This window comes from Camelus bactrianus, chromosome 3, assembly GCF_048773025.1.
Source record: "Camelus bactrianus isolate YW-2024 breed Bactrian camel chromosome 3, ASM4877302v1, whole genome shotgun sequence".
In the NCBI taxonomy this organism is placed as follows: domain Eukaryota; kingdom Metazoa; phylum Chordata; class Mammalia; order Artiodactyla; family Camelidae; genus Camelus; species Camelus bactrianus.
The window spans coordinates 52,995,504-53,015,017 of NC_133541.1; the positions used below are offsets into that span (position 1 = coordinate 52,995,504).

Below are 19,514 nucleotides of genomic sequence, written 5' to 3' on the forward strand. Positions count from 1 at the left end.
ACTGGCAGGCTCCTGGCTGGGTGGGCACCTGTGCGTGTTGCCATATCTTTTGATAAGCCAGTTCACACTCAGAGGGAACTGTTTGATCAGTCATTCGCGCCAGGGCTGTTTTCTGGATTAGGAATTTAAAGTAGCTTTAAACCTGTAGCATCTGTAAAATACCTAATCAGTACCTGGGGGGCTTCAGGGTTCTGGGCTTTGCTCGTGACTGGCAGCCTCCTGGTGGCCGGCCAGGGCCCTTCAGTGAGGGTGTGCAAGGTGGGGCCCAGAGCAGGCCCTCCAGAGACAGAAGCTGGTGGGGACCAGGGGAATCCAGGCCCTTTGGGGTCTCTTAACTCAGCTTCTATTGAAGCCGGAAGGTAAAGTGCTAGGAAAAAGGACCTTTCAAAAGTGCTTTTGAGACAAGACTGACTGCTATTTGTGAACTTAAAGAGAAGAATGGATGTTGAAATTTGGTTTCCCAAGAAAACATAAAACTAGTATCTTTCCTAAAAAGGCAAGGGGTAAAAAGACAGGAAAAGAAGCTGCCTCATTTTGTTCAGAAGGAATCTCCTCCTTACACGGATGCTGAAGGTGAGCCAGCATTCCTCCCGGTTCAGTGGTGTGGAGCAGCGCCGCCCTTGTGGAGTGGGTCGTGGAGAAGAGCCACCCGCTCTGTGGTTGAACTCATCTCTGGCCCCAAGCTTGCTTTCCAGCTGGTTTTGTTGGCAGTGCCCTTGACTTTTGATTCAGGAAATACCAGTGGTAGCCCAGGGAGTTTTACATCTTGCTAAGGTTGTAACAACACTGAGTCACAGACCTAGGTGAGTCATCTGTGCGTGCGCCTTTTCATTCACGAGCTGCTCGCCTGGCTGTCCTTCGAGAGTGTGATTGTCACCTCCAACTCATGCGCTGGGCCAGTGAAGCTGGCGTGGCCTTTGTGAGTAATAATCCCTGACGAGAGGATAGGGTTCCTCAAGTGTGAAAATAATTTGATTCCCTGAAGAAATCTTGACCTTTAGCATCCCATTTTCAGTGGCAGCATTTGGAGAAGAAAATGGCAATTTCAGGATGGTCCCTTAGATCTCCTTTCTCCCAAAGAACATTCGCTTTCTCCAGAAGCACCGAGTTAAAGCCAGTCCTTCTCGCTCAGTCCATCCTGCATCCCCTGCCAGATTCATCTTCCCAAGATGCTGCTCAGATCACTTATTTCTATCTCAAAAACTTCCGCTGGCTCTCTGTTGCCTAAAAGTTCTGTCCAGGTGACCTGAAGTCCCAGTACTTGGCCCCTTGTCCCCTCCTGTGACATGGTACGTGCTTTGTCCCCAGAGCCTCCACTCAAGAATGCTCAGCTTCTTGGCTCCCTTTCTAGTCCTGGCTCCCAAGTCCCAGACAGGCATCAAAGGGAGATTTAGGAACCCAGTTTCTCCTGCTGCATGTCCCCTGCACAGTGGCCTCTGGCCTTTCGGGGCCCTCCCTGTACTTCCTGGCACAGCACACAGCTCAGCCCTTGTTCAGGTGCTGGCCCACTGCACTTGTCACTTCCAGCAGCTTTCAGTGTCTTCTCCATCCTGACTCCTCCTTCCTTGAAGGGCCTTGCATGGTGCTAGGTAGCTGACTGATGCATTCAGACTAAATTAGGTTATCTGAAATTATTCATACATAAGTTACCAGCCTCATATCTTACAAGTTAATCACCTTGTAAAAGAAAACATGGGAGAAAATATAATCTTGGGTTACTTGAGGATTTACAGTACCTAATTTCAAGACTTAATAAAGCTACAGTAGGCATGACCACATTGAGATGGACAAATTGATCAATGGAACAGAAGAGGGACCTGATGAGCTGCCCAGAAGGAATAAGACACCCTCTGCTGTGTTTTAGCTTAATTAGGTCAAGTAGACAATACTCAGATATATTAAAACAGAAAAACAGAGGGGCACGGGTAGCCCCCATCTTAAAGACTGGTGAAAAAGAAGATAGGCTTAAGAGTTGTTCTGACCAAAGAATTACCCATACTTTCTGCCAGATGAGGTATCGTGGGGTGAGACAGAAAGGGGAGCAGAGACTGCCTCCCCATGGATGGGCTGGGCATTGGCGGGGTGAGCTCCCATGAATTCATGGAGCGGAAGGCGATCGTGGGGCACCAGTTGGAGGCCTCTGCCGGACAAGGGAAGTGAGGGGGGTGAGGTGTGCAGGCTGAGGCTCTGCTGGCTGGTTAGATGTGCAGAGGAGAGAATTTCCTTGGGCCCATTTGTGTTCCTTCCCTCCTGAACCTCCTCCTCCTCTATTTCCAGGGAACCACTGATCACTCTAGAATAGGTTTAAGTTTCTAGAATTTTGTGTAAATACAATTATAGCATATATAGTACTCTTTCTATTGTGGCTTCTCTCTCAGCATAACGATTTTGAGATTCACATGTGCTCTAGCCTTTATTAATTTCATTTCTTTTTATTGTAACACCTTTATTGAGATATAAATGTACCATTTGCCCATTTAAAGTGTACAGTTCAGTGGATTTTAGTAGTTCATTTCTTTTTATTGCTCAGTAGTATTCTATTGTATAACTATACCACAATTCGTTTATTCGTTCATAACATCCAAATGTTGATGGACATTTGGGTTGTTTCCAGACTTGGCCATTACGAATAAAGTTGCTGTGAACATTCATGTAAAGGCATTGACGGAACATGTACTTTCATTTCTCTTTGGTAAATTCCTGCATTATTTGGTAGGTGCATGTTAAACTTTTTAAGGAACTTTCGAACTGCTTCAAAATTGTTTTTTGTTTTTTTACCATTTTCCATTACCACCAAGTAACATGAGAGTTCGAGTTGCGCACATCCTGGCCATCACTTGTATATGTTCGTTGGTGAACTGTAGGTTCACATAGTTCACTCAGTTCTGAATTGGGTTGTGTGTTTCCTTAATGTTGAATTTTGGTAGTTCTTCATATATATTCTGGAGAAACGTCTTTTATCAGATATGTGCAAATATTTTGTCCCCGTCTGTGGCTTGTCTTATTCTTTTAACAATATTTTCCAAAGTGGAGAAGTTCTATGAAGTCCAGTTTATCCATGTTTTGTGGATCATGCCTTAGTTGTTACATCTGAGAAACCTTTGGTGACCCAGGATCACAGAGATTTTTCTCCCATGTTTACTTTTACAAGATGATAGTTATTCCTATTATATTTAGGTCCATGTTCCATTTTGAGTTTATTTTTGTATGCAGAGTGAGATGTGGGTGAAAGGCTTTTTTGGCATTTGGATAGCCAGTTGTTCCAGCTCCACTTAATGCGAAGACTGTCCTTTTTTCACTGAACTGCCTTTACATCTTTGTCAAAAACCAGTTGACCATTTATGTGTGGTTCTCTTGCTGGATGCTGTATTCTGTTCCATTGATCTATCTGTCCATCTCGATGCAGTCGTTGTTACTGTAGCTTTATAAGTCTTGAAATTGGGTACTGTCAATCCTCAAACTGTGTTCTTTTTCAAAATTGTTTTGGCTTTTCTAGTCTTTTTTTTTTTTTTTTTAACATTTTTTATTCTAGCCTTTTTATTTCTGTGTACATTTTGGAATCAGCTTGCCAACTTCCACAAAAAAAGCCTGCTGAAATTATGATTAAGACGACAACCCAACATTTGGCAAAAATTGTCATCTTCACAGTATTGGGTTTTGTGATCCATTAATACGGTCTAGCTCTGCATTTAGTTAGGTTATCTTTAATTTATCTCAATTCTGTTTTGTAGTTTTCAGTGTACAGGCCTTATCTATCATTTTTCAGACTTATTTAAAATTATTTCATACTATTGGAAGCTGTTTAAGTACTATTCTCTTCATTTCAGTTTCTGATTGCTCACTGTTGTTATATACAAATACAACTGATTTCTCTGTAGTGATTTTCTCTCCTGCACCATTCCTACATTCATTATTTTAGCAGCTTTTTTATGGATTCCATCAGATTTTCCAAATAGACAATGATATCATCTGCTAAAAAAAGACAGGTTTACTACTTTGTTTCCAAACTGGATACCTTTCATTTCTTTTTTTAAAGTATAGTTGATTTACAGTATTGTATTAATTTCAGATGTTACAGCATGGTGATTCAATATTTTTATAGGTTATACTCTATTTAAAGCTATTGTAAAACATTGGCTCTATTCCCTTGCATCTTATTTTATACCTGGAAGTTTGTACCTCTAAATCCCCTACCCCTATCATGCCCCTCCCCAATTCCTCTCCCTACAGGTAACCATTAGTTTGATCTCTATTTTTATATTTTTATTGAAGTATAATCAGTTTACAGTGTTGTGTTAACTTCTGGTGTACAGCATAGTGATTCAGTTATACATACATGTATTTTTATATTCTAGTTTGATCTCTAGATCTGAGTCTGTTTCTGTTTTGTTATATTCATTTGTTTTATTTTTTAGATTCCACACATAAGTAATTACATACAGTATTTGTCTTTCTCTGTCTGACTTATTTCACTAAGCATAATACCCTCCAGGTCCACATTGTTACAATTGGCAGAATTTCATTCTTTTTATGGCTGAGTAATATTCCATTCATATATATGTACCATGTTTTCTTTATCTGTTGATGGACACTTAGATAGCTCCCATATCTTGGCTATTGTAAATAATGCTGCTGTGAACATTGGAGTGTGTGTATATTTTCAAATTAGTGTTTTCATTTTCTTTGGATGAATACCCAAGAGTGGAATTGCTGGATCAAATGGTAGTTCTATTTTTAATTTTCTGAGGAATCCCCATACTATTTTCCATAGTGGCTGCACCAGTTTACATTCCTACCAACAGTGTCCCCTTTTCTCCACATCCTTATCAACATTTGTTATTCGTAGACTTTTTGATGATAAACTTTCTAATAGATCTGAAGTGATATCTCATTGTGGTTTTGATTTGCATTTCTCTATTGATTAGTGATGTTGAACATCTATTCATGTGGCAGTTGACCATCTGTATATCTTCCTTGGAAAAATATCTTTTCAGGTCTTCCACCCTTTTTTTAATCAGTCGTTTGTTTTTTTGGTATGGAGTTGTATGAGCTGTCTGTATACTTTGGATATTAACCCCTTATCAGTCATGTCATTTGCAATTATTTTCTCCCATTCAGTAGGTTGTTTTCTCATTCTGTTGATAGTTTTTCCTGTGCAAAACTTTTAAGCTTAGTGAGGTCCCATTTGTTTATTTTTGCTTTTGTTTTCTTTGCCTGAGCAGACATGTCCCAAAAAATATTGCTGCAACTTCTGTCAAAGAGTGTTCTGGATACATTTCATTTTTTTTTCTTGCCTTACAGCACTGAATAGAGCCCTCATTACAGTGTTGAATAGAAGTGATAAAGCAGACATTTTTGCCTTGTTCCTTATTCAGGGGGGAAGCATTCATTCTTTGACCATTAAATATGATGCTAACTATAGGTTTCTTGTATATAACTCTAGGTCAAGGAAGTTACTTTTTATTCTTGGTTGGCTGAGAGGTTTTTTTTTTTTTTAAATTAGGAGTGGATATTGGGTTTTGTCAAATGCTTTTTCAAAAAAAAACTATTGAAATAATTTTTTTCTCATTTAGTCTGTTAGTACAGTTGATTATATTGATTTTCAAATGTTAAGTCAACCTTCATTTCTTGGGATAAACCTCACGTGATCTATTATCTTTCTCACACATTGCTAGATTTGATTTACTATAATGTAAAGAATTTTTTCATCTATGTTCATGTGGGATATTAGTCTCTAATTTCCTTTTTTTGTAATGTCTTTGTCTAGTTTTGGGATTAGTGTTATGTTGGCCTCATAGAATAAGTGGGGAAATATTTCCTCTTCTTTGTTTTTCTGGAATTTGATAATTGACATTATTTGTTCCTTAAAAGTTTCATACAATTCCTCATCTGGACCTGAAACTTTTGATTTCACTGATTTTATTTTTGTGTGTGTTCTGCTTTATTGATTGCTGCTTTGATCTTTATCATTTTCTTTCTTCTGCTTACTTTGGGTTTACTTGCTGTTCTTTTTCTAGTTTTTAAAATTAAAACTGAGGGGTTTTTTTTTCTAACATATTTACTGCTATAAATTGTCCTCTAAGTATTGCTTTAATTGTACCCCAAATTTTGATAGGTTGTTTAGGAGGATGTATGTTTGGAGATTCACTGGAAAGACTCAGGGACTCAGAGGCAGTTGTAATCAGGGCTATAGTTTTATTACAACAACCATAAAAGAGAAAAGAGATCAAGCAGAGAGGAAGGAAACAGGCACAGGCTTCCAGTGTTCCTGCCTTCCTTTCCCCAGACGATGCCACACAGAACAGGGTCCCTTGCAGAGCAGCAGACTGCAGTAATGTGTGTGCAGTATTTTCACCTGCGTCCTCAAGGTCCAAGGTTTTTATTGAAACCTGGTCTCATGGGCACAAGAACCAGCCACAAATATCAAAATTCCCATCTCCCAGAAGGAAAGCAGGGGTCAGTACCTCAAATGGGCTAAACAGTCTTACCATTGTAGGGAACATTCCAGAAGTCAAGTTTGCAGACACCAGGCACTGGCCAACCCTGAACACAGACTCCTCTGAAGAGTGAAACCTCAGGCCTGCTCTCTAAACTCTTTCCTGTACTACGTGTTCTCATTTCATTCAGTTAGAAATACTTTCCTGTTTCCCTTCTGAGTCCTTCCTTGATCCGTGGGCTACTTAGACGTGTGTTTTTTAGTGTCCAAGTATTTGAGGATTTTACAGATACCTTTCTGTTGCTGGTTTTTAATTTATCTCCATGTGGTCAGAGAACATACTTTGTGTGATTTGAATTCATTTAAATTTTTTGCAACTTGTTTTTATGGTCAGATTAAGGTCCATCTTAGTCAACATTTCAAGTTCATTTGAAAGAATGTGTATTCTTTTGTTGTTGGGCAGTGTTCTACAAATGCCAGTTAGATCAAAGTGGTGACTGCATTCTTCATATCTTCTGTGTTTTTACTAATTTTTTCTAGTTCTCACAAGTGCTGAGAGAACAATGTTAAGATTCTTAACTGTGTGGGCTTGTCTCCTCCTTTTAATCCTTACCAGTTTACTACTTTGTTACTTTATGCAGGACTTCTTTTAGATTATTTGGACAATTTTTAAAATGCTGTTTTATTTATCTATTGGCTTTTTATTAAAACTCTGCATTTTTAAAAGAAAATTATTGAAATACAGTCAGTTACAATGTCAATTTCTGGTGTACAGCATAATGTCCTAGGCATGCATATATACACATATATTCATTTTCGTATTCTTTTTCACTAAAGGTTATTACAAGATATTAAATACAGTTCCTTGAGCTATACAGAAGAAATTTGTTTTTTTATCTATTTTTATATATAATGGTTAACCTTTGCAAATCTCAAGCTCCCAAATTTATCCTTTCCCACCCTCTTTCCCCTGGTAACCATAAAATTGTTTACTATGTCTGTGAGTCTGTTTCTGTTTTGTAGATGAGTTCATTAGTGTACTTTTTTTCTTTTTTTATTTTAGTTTCCACATATAAGTTATATCATATGGTATTTTTCTTTATCTTTCTGGCTTACTCACTGAGAATAATGATCTCCAGGGCCATCCATGTTGCTGCAAATGGCATTAGTTTAATCTTTTTTATGACTGAGTAGTATTCCATTGTATAAATATACTACAACTTCTTTATCCAGTCATCTATCAGTGGACATTAGGTTGCTTCCATGTCTTGGCTGTTGTATATAGTGCTGCTATGACCATTGAGGTGCATTATCTTTTTGAATTAGAGTTCCCTCTGGATATATGCCCAGGAGGGGAATTTTTGGTCTATTTTTAGTTTTTTGAGGACTCTCCATATTGTTTTCCATAATGGCTGAACCAAACTACATTCCCACCAGCAGTGTAGGAGGGCTGCCTTTTCTCCACAGACTCTCCAGCATTTATCGTTCAGATTTTTTAATGATGGCCATTCTGACTGATGTGAGGTGATACCTTATTGTAGTTTTGATCTGCATTTCTCTGATAATTAGCAATATTGAGCATTTTTCATGTGCCTATTGGTCATTTGTATGTCTTCATTGGAGAATTAGTTGTTTAGGTCTTCTGCCCATTTTTGGATTGAGTTGTTTGTTTTTTGGAGTTTTGTTATTAAGTTGTATGAGCTGTTGATATATTCTGGAAATTAAACCTTTGTCAGTTGCATCACTTGCAAATATTTTTTCCCATTCTGAAGGTTATTTTGTTTTGCTTATGGTTTCCTTTGCTGTACAAAAGCTTATAAGTTTAATTAGGTCCCATTTGTTTATTTTTGCTCTTATTTCTGTTGCCTGGGTAGACTGTCCTAGGAGAACGTTGCTAAGATTTATGTCAGAGAATGTTTTGCCTATGTTATCTTCTAGGAGATGTATTGTGTCTTGTCTTATATTTAAGTCTTTAAGCCATTTTGAGTTTATTTTTTCGATGGTGTGAAGGAGTGTTCTAACTTCATTGATTTACACGCTGCTGTCCAGTTTTCTGAACTACCCGCTGAAGAAACTGTCTTTACTCCATCGTATATTCTTGCCTTCTTTGTTGAAGATTGACTGTAGGTCTGTGGGTTTATTTCTGGGTTCTCTTCTGTTCCATTGATCCATATGTCTGTTTTTATGCCAGTACCATGCTGTTTTGATGACTGTAGCTCTGTAGTGTTGTCTGAAGTCTGGGAGGGTTATTCCTCCAGCTTTGTTCTTTTTCTTCAGTATTGCTTTAGCAATTCTGGGTCTTTTGTGATTCCATATAAACTTTAGGATTATTTGTTCTAGTTTTGTGACCTTCGCATTTTTTTAATAGTTGCTCTAGGAGTTTTCATATACATCCTTAACTTCACACAGACAACTTGAGCTAATATTGTATCATTCATGTGAAACATAGAAACCTGGCAACTGTAAGGTCCACTTACCACTCTCCTTCCTATATTTTTCATATGTATTACATCTATATACATTATAAACCCCACAAGACAATGTTATGATTTTGCCTTAAACACATATGTTTTAAAGAAATTAAGAGAAACTTTTCTGAAATATTTGCCATTTCTGAGCACGGAAGATTGATGAGAAGGCTGCACGCACAGTAGCTCTGCCCTCACGCTGCCCCTTTCCAGCCCTGTGCGCTTGGGCACATCCCCGCACACTCGGCCTGAGCCCCTCCCTTGGGACAGGTCAGTAGGAGTCTGAACGGCCTGCAGGCTGCAGGCTGAACCAGACTGCTGTCTCTCCCACATACACCTCCACTCCACGGTCTCTAATTCTTGAGAAATGGCTTTTTTCTAATGTGGACTTTTAGTTCCTGGGGGCAAAGCAGTTTCCTCCCCAGGAAACTTGCAGAATAGTTGCCACGTATGTGATGACTTAGATGCTGCGCTGCTGCCCCTGACGGGCCTCCAGGCCCCTCTCCTGACACATCTCTCGGGAGGGTGCGGAACAGGCCCCGGCACTTGTGCCACGTTGCCTTCTGTCCTGAAGCAGACCCGCCTGCAGTGTCACGGAGGGTAGGTTCCTCTCCTGAGGGAGCCTGAGGGCCCTAGGGCATGAGTGCTGCGGTGAGAACCTTCCGGTGATGAGGGCTGCACATAAACAGCCCCAGGCAGAGAGGGCCAGGTTGGACAGGTGGACCAGCCTAAATGATCGCAAATAAATTGTTACCTGGACAGGACCAAAACTTTAACAAAAAGTATTTAAATTTTAAATCTGTTTAGGTTTCCAGCTGCTCTGAGACAGGAATTTCAGACAGGCTTTTCTGGTACGTTTTCAGCATTAATAGTACCAAGTCTGTAAGCCGGCAAGCTAGGACAGAGGAAATAGAACTCCATTTCTTTGTTCAGAGTGAGACTATCTCAGGACTCTCTGATGCCCTCTGTTCCTGCCTCCCTTCCATCAGCCAGGCCACCCCAGAAAATTAAATCTGCCTGTAACATCCTCCTGCACTAGCTTGCCATCACAGAGCTCCACTCACAGCCATTACTGACTTGAAGGCAATGTTACAGCTACAGCCTTCCAGTAACGACGCTCTTGCTTGGGCTTGAGTGGGATTTTTACTGTTTGAAAGGGAAAAAACTGCCCATGCCACATGGGACTCGTATACTTCTAAAAAAAAAAATAAGAATGCTGCTTGATTCATCCATCTTGTTTCCCTTTATTAGGGCAGAGGAGGGGTGTTTAATACTCCTCTGTGCCTTCATTCCTAAGGGAGCATTTCCAGACCAAATTAAGTTAATGGTGTCATTTACTAGTATTTCTAAACAGGTGGCATCCACACTCAGACTTGCAGCCTCGGACCGGAAAAGGCAGGAACAGCCACGGGAGGCACAGGCAGCGCAGGGCTGTGCACAGGGCGCCTCTGAGAATTTGGTGGCAGTAATGGCTGCTGGGAGCCGTGTCTCACACCGCTGGGCACGGACCCATCCATCTGACATGAGGAAGCCAGCTTAGTGGGGGCCGGGCCTGCCAGGGCCACCCGGCTGCTGGCCGGTCACTCTGCAGCCTCTCCAGCCGATGCAGCGCTGCCCTCCTCCGTGGTGTCAGCCAGGCTGAGTGGCAGCTCACTCCTCTGAAATCGGGGGTGTGTCTGGCTCTGCTTCCACTCTCTGTTAAAGGAAGCCCTCGGCTTCCCCAGAGGAAGGAAGGGGCCAGGGATAAGGAGCTCTAGGCCTCCTCCCCCACCTGCCCTTCCAACTGAAACAGCTCTGCTTTACCTGATTTATATTTTGTGAGTTAATTCAAAGAAAGCCTTTTGCAGGTAAACCTCTGTCCAGTGTGATCGGTGCCAGAGCTGAAGGTGACTGAGTCATCATCACTGTGCTACTTGCCTGCCCGTCCACACCCTGCCATGCTTCTCAGTCTCCCCCAGGAAACCTAATCTCCCCCCAGGCCTGACTCCTCCCCCCGGAAGCCAGGGCACTTGGGGGGCCGAGGATGCGCACGTCGCTTAGGGCCGTTTCCCATGCTTCGCTCCAGGACGTTGATTATTGCCATATCCGGGCACCACCTGACCTATTCATGTCTAACGTTTTTCTTTAGAAGGAGTCACTTTTAAAACTTTATATCACCACAGTAATTGCTGCCATACAACGGAATACCGTAATTACTAGCCGTAACGGAAGGGAACAGTAAAACAGATATAAAAGAAAAAACCCTACTGTGTTGGTACATCTGGACAGATATTGCTGTTGGTTCAAAGTTCTGAGACTGAGCACCCTCTCCTTAGAAAGTGGTCAGTGTTTAAGGACTCACCAGCACCAGCCTGAGGCTTTCTCCTTGATAAACTCAGAGGGCTTGGAAAAACACTGAAGGGCAAATGACTTGAATATGTGATTCCAGGTTATTTAGCATCAAGTTTTGGAAGGCCCTCAACGTCCCTTTTAACCCCTCAGCATCACACCCTTTGTGAAATGCTGTCTTTGGCACTTCTGAACCAGTTTCCTGAGAATCTCTCTTGTTTTCTGTCATATCCCCAAGGCCTGGAACCTTGCCTGACACACAGTGTACGCACAACAAACACAGAATGAACAAAGTCATTGTGACGGTACTTGGTTTTTGCCCCTATCAGTAAGTTCCTTGAGAGCAGGGGTTAAGTCCTGACCATCTTTGCCTCACAGGTCCAGTAAGTATTCCTCGAGTTGAGTTAGAAGATGAGGTATCAATTAGAGATGCCCTTTTTCTCCTGGGGGTGATTGTTCACCAAATGTAAATGAAGATTCTAATGAACAGCATTTTCAGAGCCTCAGGACACAGTGACAAAGCTGTTTTATAATCCTGTCCTCTCATCATTACCAGTTTTTCCCCGTGCTGTCCCTGCCTCTATGCTAGCTTTCTCGGGGCCTGACTGAGTAAGCAGGGTCCTGCTGATGGCTTCTGTCTTTTGCTAACCTCGGTGCAAGCGAAGCCCTGGTGTCATCAAGCAGTTTAATGACTCTGTTGAGTGCTGGGGTAATAGGAGTGGGAACCTGTTAGGTCTTTGCAATTCCCGCATGCTCTGGACAGAATCTAGCAGGCATATGAGTTTACACAACAGAGTGTTTAGCAAAAGTGCCTTCAGTCATGGACAGTTCATTGAGAACAAGAAACTTTAAGAAAAATGAAGTTTCTTTCTGGGCCGATTTAATGTAAGTTTCTCTGTGTCGCTGAGCAGGGAGGGGACACAGGCTAGAGGGATGATGGCATCAAAGTAAGAAACACAAATGTGCTCCTTGTGTGTCTGCCTTAAAGGAAATGATTTCTGTAAACTAAAATCAGTCCTGAAATAGCAGGCAGTACCGCGTCCAGATTCTCAGCAGTCGGAGACGGCGGAGGGGTCCAGCACTGTCCGGGCACCCTCTGTGGGCTCTGGGCCAGGGCTTCTCAAAGTCTGGCCCCTGGATCTGCAGCCTCAGCCTCACAGGGAACTTGTTGGAAATGCAGATTCTCAGGCCCTGGCCTGGCCCTACTGAGACAGAAATGATGGGGGTGGAGCACAGCAGTGTGGTTTCTCAAGCCTTCCGGGTGATTCCATGTGAAGACCAGCCTGAGACCCAGTGGGCGAGGCATTGTGCACACATTATTTCACTGGATCCCCATAGATCCTGAGGAGCAGGCCTTGGTCCCCATTTACCCATAAGGAAACTGAGACAGTGAAGCTCTAAGTGTACACAACTGAGATATCAAAAGATCTGCTGGCAAGCCTCTGTAAAGTTTCTCTTTGTGCAGTTGAATCAGTGTTTCTCAAACTGCAACGTGTGATCAAGTCACTCAGCGATTACATGTTAAAATGTAGATCCTGATTCAGAGTCTAGAGTGAGCCTGAGAGTCGGGAGAGTTAACACGCTCTGGGGGTCGCCAGTGCTGCTGGGGCGCAGGGCACGCTGAGCGGGGAGGCGTCAGGAGTCGCCCCGGCCTCACCGGGGACTTGTTAGAAATCCACGTTCTAGGCACACACCTCCCCCGCAGACCTGGTGAATCTGAAACTGGGTGTGGGGCCCAAAAACCGGTTTTAACAGGTTCTGGAGTGCTTGTGACTCATACTGAAGTTTGAGAATCACTGTCGTATTTCCGTATTAGCGAACTCAGTATTTGCCAGGTGTGAAGCCAACTAGTGCTTACACTGCAGGTATTTGAAAGCCACTGAAAGAGAAACTGGACACAAAGGAAAAAAGATAGAACACCTAAGCCTGAGTGGTAGCTTGCGTTAAGTGTTTTTCTGTGAGATGAGGATACAAAAGTGATTGTCACTGGACTACGTGATGGGAGCCCTCTGTAAAGGCTCTTTGCAAGCGCGTGTTGAATGTAAGGCCAGTGGGTGCTAGCACTGCGGTAGGAGCGATCCGGACCCGGGGACACCAGCGATACCTGAACTTGTTAGGTCTGGCACTGCACGAGACGGATGCTTAAATTTTTCCAAGAAAATATACCTAACAGCAGAGGAGATACTTATTTCTGCACTTGTCTCGTGTACAGCAAATTACCTGGGGGTCGGGGGGAGGGGAACCAACTTGAGATTTTCCTTTTTTATCTTGTGTAACCTTAAATATTCCTATGTATTTTCATTTATATCAAACCAATGTATGTTGCTTTGATATAAGTAACATTTTAAATTACCATCGAGATAAAAGGGGAGAAATGATGTTGTATGGAGTGTTCTAGGCTCGTAAAATTAACTGCAGTGAGGAGATCTGACACCAGGTATCAAGATCGGCATCCGAGCAGTTCCCTTCTGTCTCGGTGCCGCGGGGCTCTGAGAAGCCAGACTGAGGATACGTGAAAACAGTGGCAACAGTATGTCCATAGCGTTAGCAGTTTATGTGAAGGTAACCATTGAGGACCAGGACCCAGAGTGTTGCATGAGGAGTTTTCTTTCAGTGTTTGGGTTAACACTGGTGTTTGTTTGCTGTTTGGGAATTTTGAGAAGTGTATCTTTAAGTAGTTTTTGAAAATAGAGCAGACAGAGAAGATCTTTGATCTATGCATCAGATACTTGTACCGTCCGGGGAAATACTCAGTGAAGTGTTTTCAGTGAAGAAAGATGATCAAAGAAATTCTGTATCACACCACTCCCACTGTCATTTTCATTACATGTAAATGAAGGGAGGGTCTCAAATGACTCAGCTCCCAAGATGAGGTCTCTCATCCAGCGTTCAGACTCCATTCATTACGTTTGGTTTTGTCCTGAAGTTGTTGATCAGCAGTGTTCAGTCTTCAGGATTGCTTACACTGACTATTTAAGAGAATAGTGCTTTTCTTCATTTTAACCAGATTTTTACCCCTTTTCATAATATTTGGGATTTGGGAACACAAAAACAACGAAACAATATTGTTTCAAATTTTCAAAGTTGAAAACTTTGATCAATGCTAGCACTCTTCTGCATAACCAAGAAATATTTCAGAGTCACTTATCATTCCATTACAAATGTTATGTACGGATTTGGACAATCCTTTTGTTTTCTAAAATACTACCTACCGATTTTTATTACTCCATTGATTACGATAAGAAACGTAACAAAGAATCTCTCTGAGGCGCGGGAACTGGTTTAGGGAGGAGGGTGCACACAGGTTATTTGATGGCCTTATTTCTCACCGTCACCCCAACCCTTTTGCCTGTCATTGATTTGGCACTAGGGGAGCACATGGATGTATTTTTTCAAGGAGTACTGTATTTGCTTTTTTAAAAAATACACACATTTTATGGAAAACTTCCTTATCAATATTCTACCATGAAACACTTTAGAGACATCAGTATTAAGTATAATCAACAAAGACCAATATGAGTCAAATCGTTAATAACAGTGTTTTCACCACAAGCTATAAGGTGAAGAACCTGGTTAATCTCAGTCTCTTATGGACTCGTATTTATTGAACTTCTGTGTACAAGTATTGTGTTAGCACTCAGTTTGCAAAGGTAATCACGTGAGACATAACTCCTGCTAAAAGTAGAATTTAGAGTTGGGAAGGAGAACAGACATCAAGTAAGTAAAAAGTTCTGAACTGTAAAAAATGCAATAAAGGAAAAGTCCGTTGAGAACATGTGACACAAGGACTTAACCTCATGAGGGACTGGATGGGCAGGAAATGTCTGAGAAGGCTTCCCTGAGAAATCACCTCTCAGCTGAGATCTGGAGCACAGACAGGCAAAAGGAAGACAGTGGACTGGGAAGCTTTCTGGGCAGGAGTTACACATGAGGAGGCTCTGGGGTAGTGAAGACCATGGGGAAATGAGAGGGATGGCAGTGTGGCCTGCAGGCTGAGAGCCCAGGACTGAGCGGCAGGGGTCAGCGGTGCATCCGGAGAGCTGGCAGGGGCCGGGCCAGGCCACGCTGCGGAGCCTCAAAGCCAGGTTGTCAAGTGGGGATGACCCTAACCAATGGCAAATGTGATTTTAAGCAGGAGAATGACAGGATTAAATGTCCAGTTTTGCAAGATCACACTGGTTGAAAAGTTGAGAATGGGCTAGGTTGGGGTTGGGGGCGGTTACTGCCGAGTTCAGATGAGAGCTGATGGTAGCCTGTACTCTTGACAATGGAGAGAAGTGAAGTGGGTAATCCAGAGGTATGTAGAAGTGAGATTTTCCAGGATTTGATGATGGACTAGTCATGCAGATGAGAGAAGGGCGCATCGAGAATGACCCCCCAGGGTCACATCCCAGGGTATCTGGTGATTTTAATTGTGACTGATGCCTGGTATGACTTTGTCATTCAGTGATGACAAAAGGAGATCCAGACATTTCTACCAAATGCTGTTCACGTCCCCCCAAGGCGGTTCTGAAGTGAAGGTTAAGGAGGTGCCTGGTACTTATTTGCTCGCTACCTTGTTGTTGTGCTGATCCTGGCCTTGACTCATTTTAATTGCTGGAAAGTCTCATGGTTTTTCTTTTCTTTTCTTTTTTTAAAGTTGATTTTAACATATCATAGTCAGAGGGATGTTTTCATATATTTATTTCTGAGTTTTTCTCCCATAAGATATATCCTGGTTTACATTCACTTGTAACTCTATAATTCAAAAAATTGATCAATGAAAGTATTAAAATCAATGTATTAAATAGTTACCTAGGTAAATCGTGTACTTCGAAAACTGCCAGCTGCCGTCTACATTTCTCAGTTGTGGTTTGCAGTGGAACATCATTCTCACGCCTGGGCTTGTGGCGGGGAGTCCCAGGGACCATGACATGGCACTCCACTTTGCTCAATTTCAGCCTGTTCTCAGTTTTTTTCTGTCTAATTTATTTACACAGATTTTAAAATTATGTTTCAGACTTCCAGTTTTTAGCCATCAATCTGTATTCTCAGTTGAACATAAAATCTTCCCAACATTTTATTATGAAATTTTTCAAACATATAAAAGAGTTAGACGAATTGTAATACATATGCACCAACCACCTTGGTCCTATAGTTAATATTTTGCTCAACCATCTGTCTGTCTATATATCTATGGATTCATCTATCCATCCCTCGATTCATCCATCAGTCCATCTTATTCTTGGATAGATTTCAAATTAAGTTGCAAACATCAGGACATTTCACCCCTGGTACTTTGGCATGCATATTACTAATTGGACTTTAATATTTGTTATCGGTTTCCATTTTTAGGTAAAAGTTACATATGGTAAAATGTACACTTAAGTATAACATCCTTGGGTTTGGCAAATGCATGTGCCTCTGGAACCCAGACCCCATTAAGACACCAAACTTTTCCATCTCAGACGCTCCCTCAGGCCCTTCCCAGCTATCCCTGCCTCCGGTCCTTCCTTCTCAGCCCCGGAGATTACTTCTCAGCTCTGACTTAACACCAGATTAGTTTTGCCTGTTCTAGAGCTGTACACAGTGTCTACTCTTGTGCTGGCTTCTTTCACTTATCATCCACGTTTTTAGATCCATCCATGTTGTATGTTATCAGTAATTTTCCCCCTTTTTATTTCTCAGTGGTATTCCATTGTGTCAATTTACCATAGTTAATTTCTCTTGTTGATGGACTTCTGGGCTGTCTGGGTCTCCTCTGAACATTCTCAGGTGAATCTTTTTGTGACTATATGCTTTTATTTCTCTTGAGTAGACTCAGGAGCTGGGTCATAGGGTAGGCCTATGTTTAATTTTATAAGAAACTGCCAGACCTTTTTCATAGTGATTGTGCAATTTTATACACCCTCCAAGAACATTTGAGAATTCCAGTTGTTCCACATATTTGACAGAAGTTCTTTTTAGTTTTAGACATTCTGGTGGATGTGTAGAGAAGATATGTAGAGAAAATATCGTTTTTAAATGATTGTTTTTCTCTTAGAGAGTAATCAGATGATTCTGGAAACACACACACACACACACACACACACACACACACACACACACACACACACACACCCGTTGTGCTTTTTAGAGCCAGGCATAATCAGGTCTCTGTAAACAAAGCATTTAGCACAAGGACAGCAACATTTGTGGGAACCTATAGCATTTTAAATAATTGAAAGATTGGAATTACGAACTTTTTTTCCAAAAGCAGCTTGTAAGCTTCCAAGGCCTTTCCAAGGAATTCCAGCCTTGAGCTCTGGCAAGAGTGGTACTCACAGTGCAGAAACTTGGTGCTGAAGCCTGTGGGACACACGATAGCAGAATTCCTAGTCATTACTGTACACATTTCCATTACAAAAGGGAAAACAAAAACACTACACTCCAGAGAGACTGGCTGACACAGGACACTGAATTATGATTTCTTTGCTTTAGTGTGCATGTGACAAAACCGCTCAGATTCAGACCTTCCCCCAAATTACAAAAGAGGTGATATTCAAACAGATGCCTTTCACTGAACCAGGGGATATTGTCCTTAGGCCCCAGTTTAACAAGACTGGGACAGGGCTTCCCTCTGGGGCCTGACTGCAGAGACCACGTAACAAAGAGGAAATGGTTTCAGAGCTAGAGAAAGCCGGCTTTGAAACTGGGGTGTGCCACGTGCCAGCTGTGCCGTTCAGGCAAGCTTCTCAACCTCTTGAAACCTCAGCTTCTCCATCCATCAGAAGGAACAATGACCTTCCCTCCATTGCGAGGGTGTTGTCATGACTCGATTGCAGATGCAGAGTGGCCGTCTCTCACAGGCGGCTGCCCTGGTCACAGGACAAGCTGCTTCCTCCTCTCTTCCCCTCACGGTCCTCAGGCCCACGGGCCTCCCCTGGCTGCCCACCAGAGAGTGCCGAACTACAGAAGCACCCATTGTCTGTTTACTTCCTCAGTGTACTTGGCTGGGAATTATGAGGAAATGATTTTAGTGGAATCATTCATACCAAGTTATAAATGATAGGTGGGTTTACACATCCAAGAAGAAAATTCTAATTCTAAAAGAACTTTTTCGTTCAAGTGAGTCTTTGGTTATAAAAGGGAGGTATTTGGAAGAGAGACATAGATAACCTGAGACCAGATGCTTTCCATACAAATCGTGAAGCAAATCATGAATCAAGATCCTGGGCGCTGATGCCAACACAGCCCTGCAGAATCTCTGCTTGAAAAGCAGGGGATGGTCAGTCAGTTGGTCAGTGGAGAGTATTTCCAGTGTCTGCTGCCGTCCATAACAAAGAGCCCAGCAGAGGCAGATGAGCAACTCAGGGGTAGAGGGTTGGGAGTGTGTGGCGTATTCAGCTCAAGAACTGCTGAATGCAGCATCCTAAGAGGAGAGAGACAGAGCCACTTCAGCAGATGGACCTGGTACCTCTCCTCTCCCCTCCGCCTGTTCCCTCTTCTCCCCTCAGGGGCCAGTGCACATTTCCATCCCACAGGCAGGGTTGGACTGTGCATCTTCTGGACCTTGGGCTTCATCTGGTTCCATTAAGATTGAAAGCAAAGCCCATGCCGACCTCCTAGGAGCTTCACAGTTCAATCAGCTGGCCTGTGGAGGTCAATGAAAGACAAGAGAGGGATTTTCTGTGTAATCTGGGAGCCCAGGGGACTTTGTTCCTAAAGGAGAGATATACCGTGACTTAAAGAGAAAAGTTAGCATTTAAAGTTCACTTGCTTTTGAGCTAACCGACTGAGAAGCTGTGTTCATTTGATCAAAAATTCGTACTCCACTCAGTAGCTTTGTAGCAAACTGTCTTTACTTGTAAAGGAAAAACATAAAGCAGTTCACAGAAGAAATTAAAAAGCCCCGTAATTATGGGATAGATGAGTCACAGCCCTTCGTCACAGGTATTCCAAGACCTCACACAGGCTGGCCATATAAATGTTTGTTATTATGCAAAATGGACTGTGCAGAATCATTCATAGAAAACCCCTATTTTAACACTTCAGTTTTACATTTATATTTGAATGGTTCCATTAAGCTGGAACATTTACCTGTATCTGATATATAGGGAACTTCTGACTATTAGAGCTGATGTTACTAAACCAAACTAATCTTCCCTCATAAACAGTCCTACACTCTCACCTTTCTTGTTTTCCAGGTTAGTTTATCCCATTCATTCAGTGCCCACAAATGTGTGATGGTTTGAGAAACTGGAAGTAGGTGGATTTAGCGGCAAAGCCGCATGATTATAAGCATGATCGAGTTAGACGTGCCC

The 19,514-nt window shown here is 42.2% G+C and overlaps 1 protein-coding gene across 12 annotated transcripts in view; it reads left to right on the plus strand.

Annotated features, from left to right (window-relative positions):
- PDE8B (phosphodiesterase 8B) overlaps nt 1-19,514 on the plus strand; it is a 294,732-nt gene that overhangs the window by 241,617 nt on the left and 33,601 nt on the right. The window lies entirely within an intron of this gene.